Source organism: Ranitomeya variabilis, chromosome 2, assembly GCF_051348905.1.
Source record: "Ranitomeya variabilis isolate aRanVar5 chromosome 2, aRanVar5.hap1, whole genome shotgun sequence".
Taxonomy (NCBI): Eukaryota; Metazoa; Chordata; class Amphibia; order Anura; family Dendrobatidae; genus Ranitomeya; species Ranitomeya variabilis.
Genome location: NC_135233.1, coordinates 1,087,236,472 through 1,087,255,155, shown reverse-complemented (window position 1 = coordinate 1,087,255,155; position 18,684 = coordinate 1,087,236,472).

Here is an 18,684-nt window from a genome sequence, read left to right as displayed (position 1 = left end):
TGTACAAGAATATAACTACTATAATACTGCTCCCTATGTACAAGAATATAACTACTATAATACTGCCCCCTATGTACAAGAATATAACTACTATAATACTGCTCCTATGTACAAGAATATAACTACTATAATACTGCTCACTATGTACAAGAATATAACTACTATAATACTGCTCCTATGTACAAGAATATAACTGCTATAATACTGCTCCTATGTATACAAGAATATAACTGCTATAATACTGCCCCTATGTACAAGAATATAACTACTATAATACTGCTCCCTATGTACAAGAATATAACTACTATAATACTGCCCCCTATGTACAAGAATATAAACACTATAATACTGCCCTTATGTACAAGAATATAACTACTATAATACTGCTCCCTATGTACAAGAATATAACTACTATAATACTGCTCCTATGTACAAGAATGTAACTGCTATAATACTGCCCCTATGTACAAGAATATAGCTACTATAATACTGCCCCTATGTACAAGAATATAACTACTATAATACTGCCCCCTATGTACAAGAATATAACTACTATAATACTGCCCCTATATACAAGAATATAACTACTATAATACTGCTCCTATGTACAAGAATATAACTACTATAATACTGCCCCCTATGTACAAGAATATAACTACTATAATACTGCCCCTATGTACAAGAACATAACTACTATAATACTGCTCCTATGTACAAGAATATAACTACTATAATACTGCTCCTATGTACAAGAATATAACTAATAATACTGCCTCTATGTACAAGAATATAACTGCTATAATACTGCTCCTATGTACAAGAATATAACTACTATAATACTGCCCCTATGTACAGGAATATAACTACTATAATACTGCCCCTATGTACAAGAACATAACTACTATAATACTGCTCCTATGTACAAGAATATAACTGCTATAATACTGCTCCTATGTACAAGAATATAACTACTATAATACTGCCCTTATGTACAAGAATATAACTAATAATACTGCCTCTATGTACAAGAATATAACTGCTATAATACTGCTCCTATGTACAAGAATATAACTACTATAATACTGCCCCTATGTACAGGAATATAACTACTATAATACTGCCCCTATGTACAAGAACATAACTACTATAATACTGCTCCTATGTACAAGAATATAACTACTATAATACTGCTCCTATGTACAAGAATATAACTACTATAATACTGCCTCTATGTACAGGAATATAACTACTATAATACTGCCCCTATGTACAAGAATATAACTAATAATACTGCCTCTATGTACAAGAATATAACTGCTATAATACTGCTCCTATGTACAAGAATATAACTACTATAATACTACCCCTATGTACAGGAATATAACTACTATAATACTGCCCCTATGTACAAGAACATAACTACTATAATACTGCTCCTATGTACAAGAATATAACTACTATAATACTGCCCCTATGTACAAGAATATAACTAATAATACTGCCTCTATGTACAAGAATATAACTGCTATAATACTGCTCCTATGTACAAGAATATAACTACTATAATACTACCCCTATGTACAGGAATATAACTACTATAATACTGCCCCTATGTACAAGAACATAACTACTATAATACTGCTCCTATGTACAAGAATATAACTACTATAATACTGCCACTATGTACAGGAACATAACTACTATAATACTGCCCCTATGTACAAGAATATAACTACTATAATACTGCCCCTATGTACAAGAATATAACTACTATAATACTGCCACTATGTACAAGAATATAAATACTATAATACTGCCTCTATGTACAAGAATATAACTGCTATAATACTGCTCCTATGTACAAGAATATAACTACTATAATACTACCCCTATGTACAGGAATATAACTACTATAATACTGCCCCTATGTACAAGAACATAACTACTATAATACTGCTCCTATGTACAAGAATATAACTGCTATAATACTGCTCCTATGTACAAGAATATAACTACTATAATACTGCCCCTATGTACAGGAATATAACTACTATAATACTGCCCCTATGTACAAGAATATAACTACTATAATACTGCCACTATGTACAAGAATATAACTACTATAATACTGCCCCTATGTACAAGAATATAACTACTATAATACTGCTCCTATGTACAAGAATATAACTACTATAATACTGCCACTATGTACAGGAACATAACTACTATAATACTGCCCCTATGTACAAGAATATAACTACTATAATACTGCCCCTATGTACAAGAATATAACTACTATAATACTGCCACTATGTACAAGAATATAAATACTATAATACTGCCCCTATGTACAAGAATATAACTACTATAATACTGCCACTATGTACAAGAATATAACTACTATAATACTGCCCCTATGTACAAGAATATAACTACTATAATACTGCTCCTATGTACAAGAATATAACTACTATAATACTGCCCCTATGTAGAAGAATATAACTACTATAATACTGCCCCTATGTACAAGAATATAACTACTATAATACTGCTCCTATGTACAAGAATATAACTACTATAATACTGCCCCTATGTAGAAGAATATAACTACTATAATACTGCTCCTATGTACAAGAATATAACTACTATAATACTGCTCCTATGTAGAAGAATATAACTACTGTAATACTGCTCCTATTTACAAGAATATAACTACTATAATACTGCCCCTATGTACAAGAATATAACTACAATAATACTGCTCCTATGTACAAAAATATAACTACTATAATACTGCTCCTATGTACAAGAATATAACTAATATAATACTGCCCCTATGTACAAGAATATAACTACTATAATTCTGCCCTTATGTACAAGAATATAACTATTATAATACTGCCCCCTATGTACAAGAATATAACTACTATAATACTGCTCCTATGTACAAGAATATAACTACTATAATACTGCCCCCTATGTACAAGAATATAACTACTATAATACTGCCCCTATGTACAAGAATATAACTACTATAATACTGCTCCTTATGTACAAGAATATAACTACTATAATACTGCTCCCTATGTACAAGAATATAACTACTATAATACTGCCCCCTATGTACAAGAATATAAACACTATAATACTGCCCCTATGTACAAGAATATAACTACTATAATACTGCTCCCTATGTACAAGAATATAACTACTATAATACTGCCCCCTATGTACAAGAATATAACTACTATAATACTGCTCCTATGTACAAGAATATAACTACTATAATACTGCTCACTATGTACAAGAATATAACTACTATAATACTGCTCCTATGTACAAGAATATAACTGCTATAATACTGCTCCTATGTATACAAGAATATAACTGCTATAATACTGCCCCTATGTACAAGAATATAACTACTATAATACTGCTCCCTATGTACAAGAATATAACTACTATAATACTGCCCCCTATGTACAAGAATATAAACACTATAATACTGCCCTTATGTACAAGAATATAACTACTATAATACTGCTCCCTATGTACAAGAATATAACTACTATAATACTGCTCCTATGTACAAGAATGTAACTGCTATAATACTGCCCCTATGTACAAGAATATAGCTACTATAATACTGCCCCTATGTACAAGAATATAACTAATAATACTGCCTCTATGTACAAGAATATAACTGCTATAATACTGCTCCTATGTACAAGAATATAACTACTATAATACTACCCCTATGTACAGGAATATAACTACTATAATACTGCCCCTATGTACAAGAACATAACTACTATAATACTGCTCCTATGTACAAGAATATAACTACTATAATACTGCCCCTATGTACAAGAATATAACTAATAATACTGCCTCTATGTACAAGAATATAACTGCTATAATACTGCTCCTATGTACAAGAATATAACTACTATAATACTACCCCTATGTACAGGAATATAACTACTATAATACTGCCCCTATGTACAAGAACATAACTACTATAATACTGCTCCTATGTACAAGAATATTACTACTATAATATTGCCCCCTATATACAAGAATATAACTACTATAATACTGCTCCTATGTATACAAGAATATAACTACTATAATACTGCTCCTATGTACAAGAATATAACTACTATAATACTGCTCCTATGTACAAGAATATAACTATTATAATACTGCTCCTATGTACAAGAATATAACTACTATAATACTGCCCCTATGTACAGGAATATAACTACTATAATACTGCCCCTATGTACAAGAATATACCTACTATAATACTGCCCCTATGTACAAGAATATAACTACTATAATACTGCTCCCTATGTACAAGAATATAACTACTATAATACTGCCCCTATGTACAAGAATATAACTAATAATACTGCCTCTATGTACAAGAATATAACTGCTATAATACTGCTCCTATGTACAAGAATATAACTACTATAATACTACCCCTATGTACAGGAATATAACTACTATAATACTGCCCCTATGTACAAGAACATAACTACTATAATACTGCCCCTATGTACAAGAATATAACTAATAATACTGCCTCTATGTACAAGAATATAACTGCTATAATACTGCTCCTATGTACAAGAATATAACTACTATAATACTGCCCCTATGTACAGGAATATAACTACTATAATACTGCTCCTATGTACAAGAATATAACTATTATAATACTGCCCTTATGTACAAGAATATAACTAATAATACTGCCTCTATGTACAAGAATATAACTGCTATAATACTGCTCCTATGTACAAGAATATAACTACTATAATACTGCCCCTATGTACAGGAATATAACTACTATAATACTGCCCCTATGTACAAGAACATAACTACTATAATACTGCTCCTATGTACAAGAATATAACTACTATAATACTGCTCCTATGTACAAGAATATAACTAATAATACTGCCTCTATGTACAAGAATATAACTGCTATAATACTGCTCCTATGTACAAGAATATAACTACTATAATACTGCCCCTATGTACAGGAATATAACTACTATAATACTGCCCCTATGTACAAGAACATAACTACTATAATACTGCTCCTATGTACAAGAATATAACTGCTATAATACTGCTCCTATGTACAAGAATATAACTACTATAATACTGCCCTTATGTACAAGAATATAACTAATAATACTGCCTCTATGTACAAGAATATAACTGCTATAATACTGCCCCTATGTACAGGAATATAACTACTATAATACTGCCCCTATGTACAAGAACATAACTACTATAATACTGCTCCTATGTACAAGAATATAACTACTATAATACTGCTCCTATGTACAAGAATATAACTACTATAATACTGCCCCTATGTACAGGAATATACCTACTATAATACTACCCCTATGTACAAGAACATAACTACTATAATACTGCTCCTATGTACAAGAATATAACTACTATAATATTGCCCTCTATGTACAAGAATATAACTAATAATACTGCCTCTATGTACAAGAATATAACTGCTATAATACTGCTCCTATGTACAAGAATATAACTACTATAATACTGCCCCTATGTACAGGAATATAACTACTATAATACTGCCCCTATGTACAAGAACATAACTACTATAATACTGCTCCTATGTACAAGAATATAACTACTATAATACTGCTCCTATGTACAAGAATATAACTACTATAATACTGCCCCTATGTACAGGAATATACCTACTATAATACTACCCCTATGTACAAGAACATAACTACTATAATACTGCTCCTATGTACAAGAATATAACTACTATAATATTGCCCTCTATGTACAAGAATATAACTAATAATACTGCCTCTATGTACAAGAATATAACTACTATAATACTGCCCCTATATACAAGAATATAACTACTATAATACTGCTCCTATGTACAGGAATATAACTACTATAATACTGCTCCTATGTACAAGAATATAACTACTATAATACTGCCCCTATGTACAGGAATATAACTACTATAATACTGGTCCTATGTACAAGAATATAACTACTATAATACTGCTCCTATGTACAGGAATATAACTACTATAATACTGGTCCTATGTACAAGAATATAACTACTATAATACTGCCCCTATATACGAGAATATAACTACTATAATACTGCCCCTATGTACAAGAATATAACTACTATAATACTGCTTCCTATGTACAAGAACATAACTACTATAACACTGCTCCTATGTACAAGAATATAACTACTATAATACTGGTCCTATGTAGAAGAATATAACTACTATAATACCGCTCCTATATACAAGAATATAACTACTATAATACTGCTCCTATGTACAAGAATATAACTACTATAATACTGCCCCTATGTACAAGAATATAACTACTATAATACTGCCCTTATGTACAAGAATATAACTACTATAATACTGCTCCTATGTACAAGAATATAACTACTATAATACTGCTCCTATGTACAAGAATATAACTACTATAATACTGCCTCTATGTATAAGAATATAAATGGAATCGTTCTCTGGCGTCAGTACATTATTTATTATTTGTTTTGTTGGTTATAATATAAATGATGCCGGAATTATTGTATCCTCCTCGGATTTGTTATCTATCCGGTTGCTGGTGAGAGTTATTATTCTTCCTGCGGTGGTGACTGATTTGCGTTTTGTTGATTATGAGGGAATTCAGACCATAAAATAGTGATCCGTTGACTATAGTGAATAAAGAAATAATAGAGAAAATATATTGTAATGTTGGTCCTCTCCGTGTCCTGTGGGTAGAGATAGATAAATTGTGGTTTAATCACAAGTGATGGACATTGTACAATGTGGAGTGTAGGATCAGTGGAATATGGAGTAATGCAGGCAGATTACTTTAGGACTAGTCTGTACTTGTAAGAATTCACAGTAAATCTTTGTGGGTCATCAGCAGAGAAGACAGATGTGACATAACTATGTCATTTATAACTCGTATTCTATGGTTGCGTCCCGTCACCACCACTACTTGCCTCCCAGCTCACTGTGCTTTCCTTTTCCTACCCATTGCTCTCAGACAATATCCCACCTTTTGCTGCCTGTACCTACCTACATGTCTAACTAATGACCCCACATGCCACAAATTGCACTTTCTATCTCTAAAAGCATGTTCCCCATACTGCAGTAATGTCCCCATCATGCCCTCGTCTTCTAAAAATGTCCCCCATCCTGGCCCCTTCCTGTGATAATGTCCCACATCCTGACCCCTTCCTGTGATAATGTCCCACATCCTGGACCCTTCCTGTGATAATGTCCTACATCCTGGCCCCTTCCTGTGATAATGTCCCCCCATCCTGGCCCCTTCCTGTGATAATGTCCCACATCCTGGCCCCGTCCTGTGATAATGTCCCCCCATCCTGGCCCCTTCCTGTGATAATGTCCCACATCCTGGACCCTTCCTGTGATAATGTCCTACATCCTGGCCCCTTCCTGTGATAATGTCCCTGCATCCTGGCCCCTTCCTGTGATAATGTCCCACATCCTGGCCCCGTCCTGTGATAATGTCCCCCCATCCTGGCCCCTTCCTGTGATAATGTCCCACATCCTGGACCCTTCCTGTGATAATGTCCTACATCCTGGCCCCTTCCTGTGATAATGTCCCCCCATCCTGGTCCCTTCCTGTGATTATGTCCCACATCCTGGTCCCTTCCTGTGATTATGTCCCACATCCTGGACCCTTCCTGTGATAATGTCCTACATCCTGGCCCATTTCTTCATTAATATTCGCCGTCCTAGCTCCCATTCTGTAATAATTTACCCTATCCAGTCATAATGTCCTCCTGTCCTAGCCCACATCATGTAATAATGTCCCCCCATCATGTAATAATGTACCCCATCCCATAATAATGTCCTCTGTCCTGTAATAATCTTCACCATCCTGTGCCCCTTCCTTAATGTTCCCAATCCTTTAATAATGTCCCCCATCCTGAGCCCTTTCTTTATTTATTAAACAAAACTTTCCATACATGAATAATATGGGAAAAGGAGGCTCGGGCACAATATATGAATATCATAAAAACATCTCTTTAATAAAGAACGAATAAAAAGACACATGAATACAAAACAGAAGATCCTCTTCATAAAAACAAAAGCTGGGAACAGCCAAACAAGCCAGAGAATCTCAATGTAATAAATACATGTAATATAGCATGATGATAGCAGTATACCCAGTGAAGCAAAAGGAGCTAAATGGACCCTACCGAAAAAATTCTATGTCATATATGCACTGGACAAGATTAACCATGGAAACAAAGTTCCTATGTCTAAGGTAGTGGTCCTAAACGCACCTGCTAATCACCTCCCACTAACATAATGGACTAGCTAAAGTGCACCGTGCTATAAGCAAAGCCATAAATGCAGCTACAAAGGTAAAACTTACATAGTTAAAGGTCGTAACGCCCCCTTATTGAGGAAGCTAGTCAGGCGAAACGGCGCTGTCGGGGTCGCTGTGGAACACTTCTTGCTAGGAACCTTTAACTATGTAAGTTTTACCTTTGTAGCTGCATTTATGGCTTTGCTTATAGCACGGTGCACTTTAGCTAGTCCATTATGTTAGTGGGAGGTGATTAGCAGGTGCGTTTAGGACCACTACCTTAGACATAGGAACTTTGTTTCCATGGTTAATCTTGTCCAGTGCATATATGACATAGAATTTTTTCGGTAGGGCCCATTTAGCACCTTTTGCTTCACTGGGTATACTGCTATCATCATGCTATATTACATGTATTTATTACATTGAGATTCTCTGGCTTGTTTGGCTGTTCCCAGCTTTTGTTTTTATGAAGAGGATCTTCTGTTTTGTATTCATGTGTCTTTTTATTCGTTCTTTATTAAAGAGATGTTTTTATGATATTCATATATTGTGCCCGAGCCTCCTTTTTCCCATATTATTCATGTATGGAAAGTTTTGTTTAATATGATGATTTTGAGGTGTGTGCAACACTGGTTGTGGACATATGATAAAACTTTCTTTATTTATGTCCACTTCCTAGCCCACATTCTGTAATAATTTACCCTATCCAGTCATAATGTTCTTGGTCCTGGCCCCCTTCTGTAATAATGCCCCCCATAATTGCCCACATCATGTAATAATTTCCACCCATCCTGGCCCCTATCATGTAATATTGTCCCCCATTTCATAATAATGTCTGTTGTGAATTCCGTTCTCGGACTCCCTCCTGTGGTCATGAATGGTACTTTGGTTAGTTCTGCTCTTGGACTCCCTCTGGTGGCTTCGAGCGGAACTGCTGGTCACTGAGGTTGGCTTTATCAGCTGCCCTCTTTTATTGCTATGCTGGTTTCCCTATTTAACTCCACTCAGATTGTTACTTCATGCCAGCTGTCAATGTTTCAGTATTGGTTCAGATCTCTCTTGGACTTCTCTGAGGACCTGTCTACTCCAGCAAAAGCTAAGTCTTTGCTAGTTCATTTGTTGTTACTGCTTCCTGAATATATTTCTTAGTACTGCTAAATTTTAGTCCAGCTTGCTATTATGACATTCCCTTGCTAGCTGGTAGCTCTGGGGGTGCAGAGTGGCACCTCCACACTGTGAGTCGGTGTGGGGAGTCTTTTTGCTTACTCTGCGTGGCTTTTTGTAGATTTTTGTGCTGACCGCATAGTTCCCTTTTCTTTCCTCTGACTATTTAGTTAAGTCTGGCCTCCTTTGCCAAAACCTGTTTCATTCCTGTGTTTGTGACCTTCCTCTTAACTCACAGTCAATATATGTGGGGGGCTGCCTTTACCTTTGGGGAATTTCTCTGAGGCAAGGTAAGGCTTCTATTTCTATCTTTAGGGGTAGTTAGCTCTTAGGCTGTGAAGAGGCGTCTAGGGAGAGTTAGGTACGCTCCACGGCTATTTCTAGTGTGTGTGATAGGAGTAGGGTTTGCGGTCAGCAGAGTTCCCACTTCCCCAGAGCTAGTTCCGATTTTTGAGTTTACTCATCAGGTCATTCCGGGTGCTCCTAACCATCAGGTCCATAACAAATGTCCCCTATCCTGTAATAATGTCCCCCTTCCTGTGATAATGTCCACCATCCTGGACCCCTTCCTTAAAGTTCCCAATCCTGTAATAATGTCCCCTGTCCTGTAAGAATGTCCCCCTTCCTGTGATAATGTCCACCATCCTGGACCCCTTCCTTAAAGTTCCCAATCCTGTAATAATGTCCCCTGTCCTGTAAGAATGTCCCCCTTCCTGTGATAATGTCCCCCATCCTGTCCCTTTCCTGTGATAATGTCCCACATCCTGGTCCCTTCCTGTGATAATGCCCCCCCATCCTGGCTCCTTCCTGGGATAATGTCCCACATCCTGGCCCCTTTCTTTATTAATATTCACCGTCCTAGCCCCCATTCTGTAATAATTTACCCTATCAAGTCATAGTGTCCTCTGTCCTGGCCCCCATTCTGTAATAGTGTCCCCCATAATTGCCCACATCATATAATAATGTACCCCATCCCATAATAATGTCCTCTGTCCTGTAATAATGTCCAACATCTCGGGCCCCTTCCTGTGATAATGATCCACATCCTGGCCCCTTCCTGTGATAATGTCCCCCAATCCTGGTCCTCCCTGTGATAATGTCCCACATCCTGGCCCCTTCCTGTGAAAATGTCCCACATCCTGGCCCCTTCCTGTGATAATGTCCTACATCCTGGTCCCTTTCTTTATTAATAGTCGCCATCCTAGCCCCCATTCTGTAATAATTTACCCTATCAAGTCATAATGTCCTCTGTCCTGGTCCCCATTCTGTAATAGTGTCCCCATAATTGCCCACATCATGTAATAATGTACCCCGTCCCATAATAATGTCCTCTGTCCTGTAATAATGTCCATCATCCTGGGCCCCTTCCTTAAGGTTCACAATCCTTTAATAATGTCCCCTGTCCTGTAATAATGTCCACCATCCTGGCCCCTTCCTTGGATAATGTCCCACATCCTGAGCCCTTTCTTTATTTATGTCCACTTCCTAGCCCCCATTCTGTAATAATTTACCCTATCCAGTCATAATGTTCTTGGTCCTGGCCCCCATTCTGTAATAATGTCCCCCATAATTGCCCACACCATGTAATAATGTCCCCCATCCGATAATAATAATGTCCCCTGTCCTGTAATAATGTCCCCCATCCTGGCCCCTTCCTGTGATAATGTCCCCCGTCCTTCTGCTCTTTTCTAATACATATAAAAAATGAAACCAAACACTTCTTCTCACCTGTATACACCCATGAGGGGCGCATGGTGGGCAGGCGCTGTATGGCAGCTACATTAAGCACCGCCCGCGACTGATGTCAGATCACCCATGTCAGCAGTAGACCTCTGATATGCCGGTGGCTTGTGTATCCCTTGCTGTGCAGGGAGTCGGTGGCTCGTTCCTCGTCCATATTTCCAGTAAGTGTACGTCTGAGGACACACATCCACCGGCAGTAGGTGTCGGCAGTCTTCCTCCCTGGCCCTGGTTGCACCCTCTGCGGCCACGATCGTTATGCCCCTGATTAGCATGTATTATACTGCCCATCTGATCAGCCCGTCCAGTGGTCTAGATAGGAATGAGTCTAGCACAACATGGGCATGCGGCCCGGGCCCAAGGGGTTTGTTGGTGCGGAGGAACACCTGTCAGCTCCTGCCACGACGCGCAGCGGTGTGATGACGTCACTCAGCACAAGGCCGACGTTGTCCTACTGTGGTTGTTGGGCCAGCACCGTAGAGGAGACAACGGGCACCAGTAAGCGTTCCATAGAGGAGCTGAAGATGAAATGTATCATCATCTTAGATTAGGGGACCGTGCGAGGTGAGGAATAGTATTTCTGCAAGAGCACATTCTGAGGCTATGGGGTACATTATGGGGGGCATAATGGGCAAGTTTGGTACATTATGGGGCAATGCAGGACATTATGGGTCAATTAGAGGGGGATTGTGAATGGGAGTACAGTATAGCGAGGTTGGGTAGGTGGACTTTATGCAGAGAGGCTGAGTGGGTGAGATATTATTGAAAGGGGCAGTGTGGGTGGTATTATGAAAAGGGGCAGTGTTAGAGGATATTATGGAGAAGGTCAGTGGGGGCATATAGTGAAGTGTAGTGTCAGGGGATATTATGCAGAGGGGCAGTGTGAAGAGATATTATACAGAAGGGCAGAGTGGGGGTATATTATGGAGGGCAGTGTGGGGGTATTATACAGAAGGGAAGAGTGGGGGAATATTATGGAGAAGGGCAGTGTGGGGGAATATTATACAGAGGGGCAGTGTGGTGGGATATTATACAGAAGGGCAGAGTGGGGGAATATTATGGAGAAGGACAGTGTGGAGGGATATTATACAGAGGGGCAGTGTTAGAGGATATTATGGAGAAGGTCAGTGGGGGCATATAGTGAAGTGTAGTGTCAGGGGATATTATGCAGAGGGGCAGTGTGGAGAGATATTATACAGAAGGGCGGAGTGTGGGAATATTATGGAGAAGGGCAGTGTGGATGGATATTATACAGAAGGACAGTGTGGGGGAATATTATACAGAGAGGCAGTGTGGATAGATATTATACAGAAGGGCTGTGTGGGGGGATATTATACAGAGGGGCAGTGTGGGAGTATATTATTCAATAGGGCAGTGTGAGAGGCTACGCCTCATCAGTACTGTGGTTCCTTTATGGTCCGTAGTTTGATGATGGCTTGTAACAACTCCCAGTATCTCCTTAGTGTTGTTAAGGACATACAGTACTGGGAATTGTAGGTTCAAAGAAAACAATTATACAGTATATGTGGCTGACATGACATTATAATTGATCACTGTACTAACCTTGGTGCTGTATACAAGTACTGATTGTAGTTCTGGCACTGCATTCATGTACTGACGGTGGTTCTGGTGCTGCATTCATGTACTGACGGTGGTTCTGGTGCTGCATTCAGGTACTGACGGTGGTTCTGGTGCTGCATTCATGTACTGATGTTGGTTCTGAAGCTAAATTCATGTACTGACAGTGGTTCTGGTGCTGCATTCATGTACTGATGGTAATTCTGATGTCACGCTCATGTTGTGATGGTGGTTCTAATCTTGTATACATGTAGCATTCCATAATGTGCTTCATGGCTATGTTAAATCTTAAAATTCCTCAAAACTTAAAGATTTGAGATTATGAGAAGGATTTGGTGAGTTTCTACTCCAAAAATTCAGTTTAACTTAGTGTCTGTTCACACTGTTATTTTGGAGGATTCAAATTCTCAAAACTTGGTCCTGGTGATGTATTAATGTACTGATGGTGGTTCTTGTGATGTATTCATGCAAGTACTCCTTTAAAAATGTTTTCGGCCCTTGTGATTGGTTCAGTAAGGCAATGTTGCCCTGGAACCAAAAAATGTTGTGCCACCCCACCCCCGATCTAATGCATCCCACATTGATGACCTATCCTAAGGATAGGTAGGCAATGATAAAGTAGTGGGGGTCATCCTCTTTAAGGGAAATCTGTCACCAGGTATTCGCTAACCCATCTGAGAGCAGCATGATGTAGGGGCAGAAATTCTGGTTCCAGTAATCACTTCACTGATCTGCTTTAGATAAAATCACGCTATTATTTGCTGCAGATCTAGCAGAGCTCTAAATGCTGAGCTCTGTATAACCCCGCCCCCAACACTGATTGGCAACTTTCTATGTTCACTATGCATAGGCAGAAAACTGCCAATCAGAGATGGGGCGGGGTTATACAGAGCTCATAGGACTACATGGCAGCAGGTTTACTAGTCCTCTAGTGATAATCTCCTGCTGATAAAACTGTGATTTTATCAAAACTACCTCAAGCAACCTAGTAAGTGGCACATCGATGGAATCAGGGTCTCTGCCCCTACATTATGCTGCTCTCAGATTACGTGGCATAAACTGGTGACATATTCTCTTTAAACGACCTTAGGATTAATGACAGTGACAGTGCGCATTATTGCAATAAAAGGGGATACTCCTCCCTGAGAGCTGTACAACAGCGAAAATGAATCCACAATTACTAGAAGATGAGGCCGGCAGAATGAAAGGATAAGAATCTTATTCCTCCCTGTGGGAACTTTCAACAAAATTGGTCTTAATGAAGCACTAATGTCCTATTAGGGGGCATGGATGTTATACAGGGGATCTCTGCTCTTTTGACCTCTATTGAACTGATATCCAGTGAAGCTGTTGTCTGACCATTCAGGTGTGTAAGAAGTCCTCCGCCGCTCTGCACCATCCTGTGCACCTGTATAGGGAAACCTGGAAACCTCTGATCTATGATCCGCCATTCATCTTCATGTTTGTAGAGTGCGGAGGTCACATAATGTCATGAGAAAGAACTGAGAGCTGAAACTACTTATGTCTCTGAGCTGATTAATCCTTCTACTACCAGAAGGAAATATCTATTTACTTTAGGAATCAGAAGATAACAAACTATTTATCCGGAGACTATCACTACAGCTTAACTAGCACTTGACTCCATACTGTAGGATCATGTACGTGACAGTGGTTGGAAAACACGTTCTTTATGGTTACCACATTTCCTATTTGTGCAATCCTAATTCTTTATAATCTATGTTCAAGAATATAACTACTGTAATACTGCCCCCATGTACAAGAATATAACTACTATAATACTGCTCCTATGTACAAGAATATAACTACTATAATACTGCCCCTATGTACAAGAATATAACAACTATAATACTGCCCCTATGTACAAGAATATAACTACTATAATACTGCCCCTATGTACAAGAATATAACTACCATAATACTGCTCCCTATGTACAAGAATATAACTACTATAATACTGCCCCTATGTACAAGAATATAACTACTATAATACTGCTCCTATGTACAAGAATATAACTACTATAATACTGCCACCTATGTACAAGAATATAACTACTATAATACTGCTCCCTATGTACAAGAATATAACTACTATAATACTGCTCCTATGTACAGGAATATAACTACTATAATACTGCCTCCTATGTACAAGAATATAACTACTATAATACTGCCCCCTATGTACAAGAATATAACTACTGTAATACTGCCCCTATGTACAAGAATATAACTACTATAATACTGCCCCTATGTACAAGAATATAACTACTATAATACTGCTCCTATGTACAAGAATATAACTACTATAATACTGCCCCTATGTACAAGAATATAACTACTATAATACTGCTCCTATGTACAGGAATATAACTGCTATAATACTGCTCCTATGTACAAGAATATTCCATTTATGAGTCAGGATGTTAGTAGTATCTGCAGCTGTACCATCTTCATTGGTCCTCTTTGTTATAGTGCAGGTACCGTGAGATTTTGTTGCTTTCTGTTCTGCGTCCTCTATGTCTACAAGGAAGAACACGAAATGCTGCATTGGGTAGATGTGGATCGTCTCTGTGATGTAATGGAGGATAAGTATGAAAGAATAATCACATGTCGGAATCCTGATAGTTGTTACACTCTGTCCAGTTATAAATTACTGCACCGGTTGGCGTCAACAGTGGATATTATTATTATTTATTTCTATAGCACCATTGATTCCATGGTGCTGTGTTATGACCCCAATGGCGAGGGTCTCAGAGATATCAGCAAGTCTGCGAAATACAAAAATCCAGCTCATAGGGCAGTGGTAACTGGGTTGACCATATATCTACTCCTAACGCCAACACTAGAAGTAGCCGGGGAACATGCCTACGTTGGTCGCTAGATGTCTCGCGCCAGCCGGAGGACTAACTACCCCTAGAAGAGGAAAACAAAGACCTCTCTTGCCTCCAGAGAATAGACCCCAAAAGTTGGATACAAGCCCCCCACAAATAATAACGGTGAGGTAAGAGGAAATGACAAACACAGAGATGAACTAGGTTTAGCAAAGAGAGGCCCACTCACTAATAGCAGAATGTAGTAAGATAACTTATATGGTCAACAAAAACCCTAACAAAAATCCACACTGGAGATTCAAGAACCCCCGAACCGTCTAACGGCCCGGGGGGAGAACTCCAGCCTCCCTAGAGCTTCCAGCAAGGATAGAATACAGATTATGTACAAGCTGGACAAAAATGCAAAACAAAAACAATAGCAAAAAGCAAGAAAGCAGACTTAGCTTAATCAAGCAGGAACCAGGATCAGTAGACAAGAGCACTACAGATTAGCTCTGATATCAACGTTGCCAGGCATTGAACTGAAGGTCCAGGGAGCTAATATAGCAACACCCCTGACCTAACGACCCAGGTGAGCATACAAGGGATGATAGACATACCCAGAGTAAAAACACTAGTAGCCACTAGAGGGAGCCAAAAGGTAAATTCACAACAGTACCCCCCCCTTAGTGAGGGGTCACCGAACCCTCACCAAGACCACCAGGGCAATCAGGATGAGCGGCGTGAAAGGCGCGAACTAAATCGGCCGCATGCACATCAGAGGCGACCACCCAGGAATTATCCTCCTGACCATAGCCCTTCCACTTGACCAGGTACTGAAGCCTCCGCCTGGAGAGACGAGAATCTAAGATCTTCTCCACCATGTACTCCAACTCGCCCTCAACCAACACCGGAGCAGGAGGCTCAGCAGAAGGAACCACAGGCACAACGTACCGCCGCAACAAGGACCTATGAAATACGTTGTGAATGGCAAACGACACCGGAAGATCCAGGCGAAAGGATACAGGATTAAGGATCTCCAATATCCTGTAAGGACCAATGAATCGAGGCTTAAATTTGGGAGAGGAAACCTTCATAGGAACAAATCGAGAAGACAGCCATACCAAATCCCCAACACGAAGTCGGGGACCCACACCGCGGCAGCGATTGGCAAAACGCTGAGCCTTCTCCTGTGACAACTTCAAGTTGTCCACCACATGATTCCAGATCCGCTGCAACCTATCCACCACAGAATCCACTCCAGGACAGTCAGAAGGCTCCACATGTCCCGAGGAAAAACGAGGATGGAAACCGGAGTTGCAGAAAAATGGCGAAACCAAGGTGGCAGAACTAGCCCGATTATTAAGGGCAAATTCAGCCAACGGCAAGAAGGTCACCCAATCATCCTGATCAGAAGAGACAAAACACCTCAAATACGCCTCCAGAGTCTGATTAGTTCGTTCCGTTTGTCCGTTAGTCTGTGGATGAAAAGCGGACGAAAACGACAAATCAATGCCCATCCTACCACAAAAGGATCGCCAGAACCTGGAAACAAACTGGGATCCTCTGTCCGACACAATATTCTCAGGAATGCCGTGCAAACGAACCACGTTCTGGAAGAACACAGGAACCAGATCAGCAGAGGAAGGCAGCTTAGGCAAAGGAACCAGATGGACCATCTTGGAGAAACGATCACATATCACCCAGATGACAGACATGCCTTTAGACACCGGGAGATCCGAAATGAAATCCATAGAGATGTGTGTCCAAGGTCTCTTCGGGACAGGCAAGGGCAAGAGCAACCCGCTGGCACGAGAACAGCAAGGCTTAGCTCGAGCACAAGTACTGCAGGACTGCACAAATGACCGCACATCCCTTGACAAGGAAGGCCACCAAAAGGACCTGGCCACCAGATCTCTGGTGCCAAAAATTCCCGGGTGCCCTGCCAACACTGAGGAATGAACCTCGGAAATGACTCTGCTGGTCCATTTAGCAGGCACAAACAATCTGTCAGGTGGACAAGAGTCAGGCCTACCAGCCTGAAATCTCTGCAACACACGTCGCAGATCTGGAGAAATCGCTGACAAGATAACTCCTTCCTTAAGAATACCCTCAGGTTCAGCGACTCCAGGAGCATCAGGCACAAAGCTCCTAGACAGAGCATCAGCCTTCACATTCTTAGAACCTGGTAAATACGAGACCACAAAGTCAAAACGGGAGAAAAACAATGACCAGCGGGCCTGTCTAGGATTCAGGCGTTTAGCAGACTCGAGATACATCAAATTTTTGTGATCAGTCAAGACCACCACCCGATGCTTAGCACCCTCGAGCCAATGACGCCACTCCTCAAATGCCCACTTCATGGCCAATAACTCCCGATTGCCCACATCATAATTTCGCTCTGCCGGCGAAAACTTCCTAGAGAAAAAGGCACAAGGTCTCATAGTAGAGCAACCAGGGCCTCTCTGCGACAAAACGGCCCCTGCCCCAATCTCCGAAGCATCCACCTCAACCTGAAAGGGAAGTGAGACGTCAGGCTGGCACAAAACAGGCGCCGAAGTAAACCGGCGTTTCAACTCCTGGAAAGTCTCCACGGCAGCAGGAGCCCAGTTAGCTACATCAGAGCCTTTCTTGGTCATATCCGTCAGCGGTTTAACAACGCTAGAGAAATTTGCGATAAAACGACGGTAGAAGTTAGCAAAACCCAAGAACTTCTGAAGACTCTTAACTGACGAGGGTTGAGTCCAATCATGAATAGCTCGGACCTTGACTGGATCCATCTCCACAGCAGAAGGGGAAAAAATGAACCCCAAAAAGGGAACCTTCTGTACACCAAAGAGACACTTTGAGCCTTTTACAAACAAAGAATTTTCACGCAAAATCTCAAAAACCCTCCTGACCTGCTCCACATGCGAGTCCCAATCATCAGAAAAAAAACAGAATATCATCCAGATAAACAATCAAAAATTTA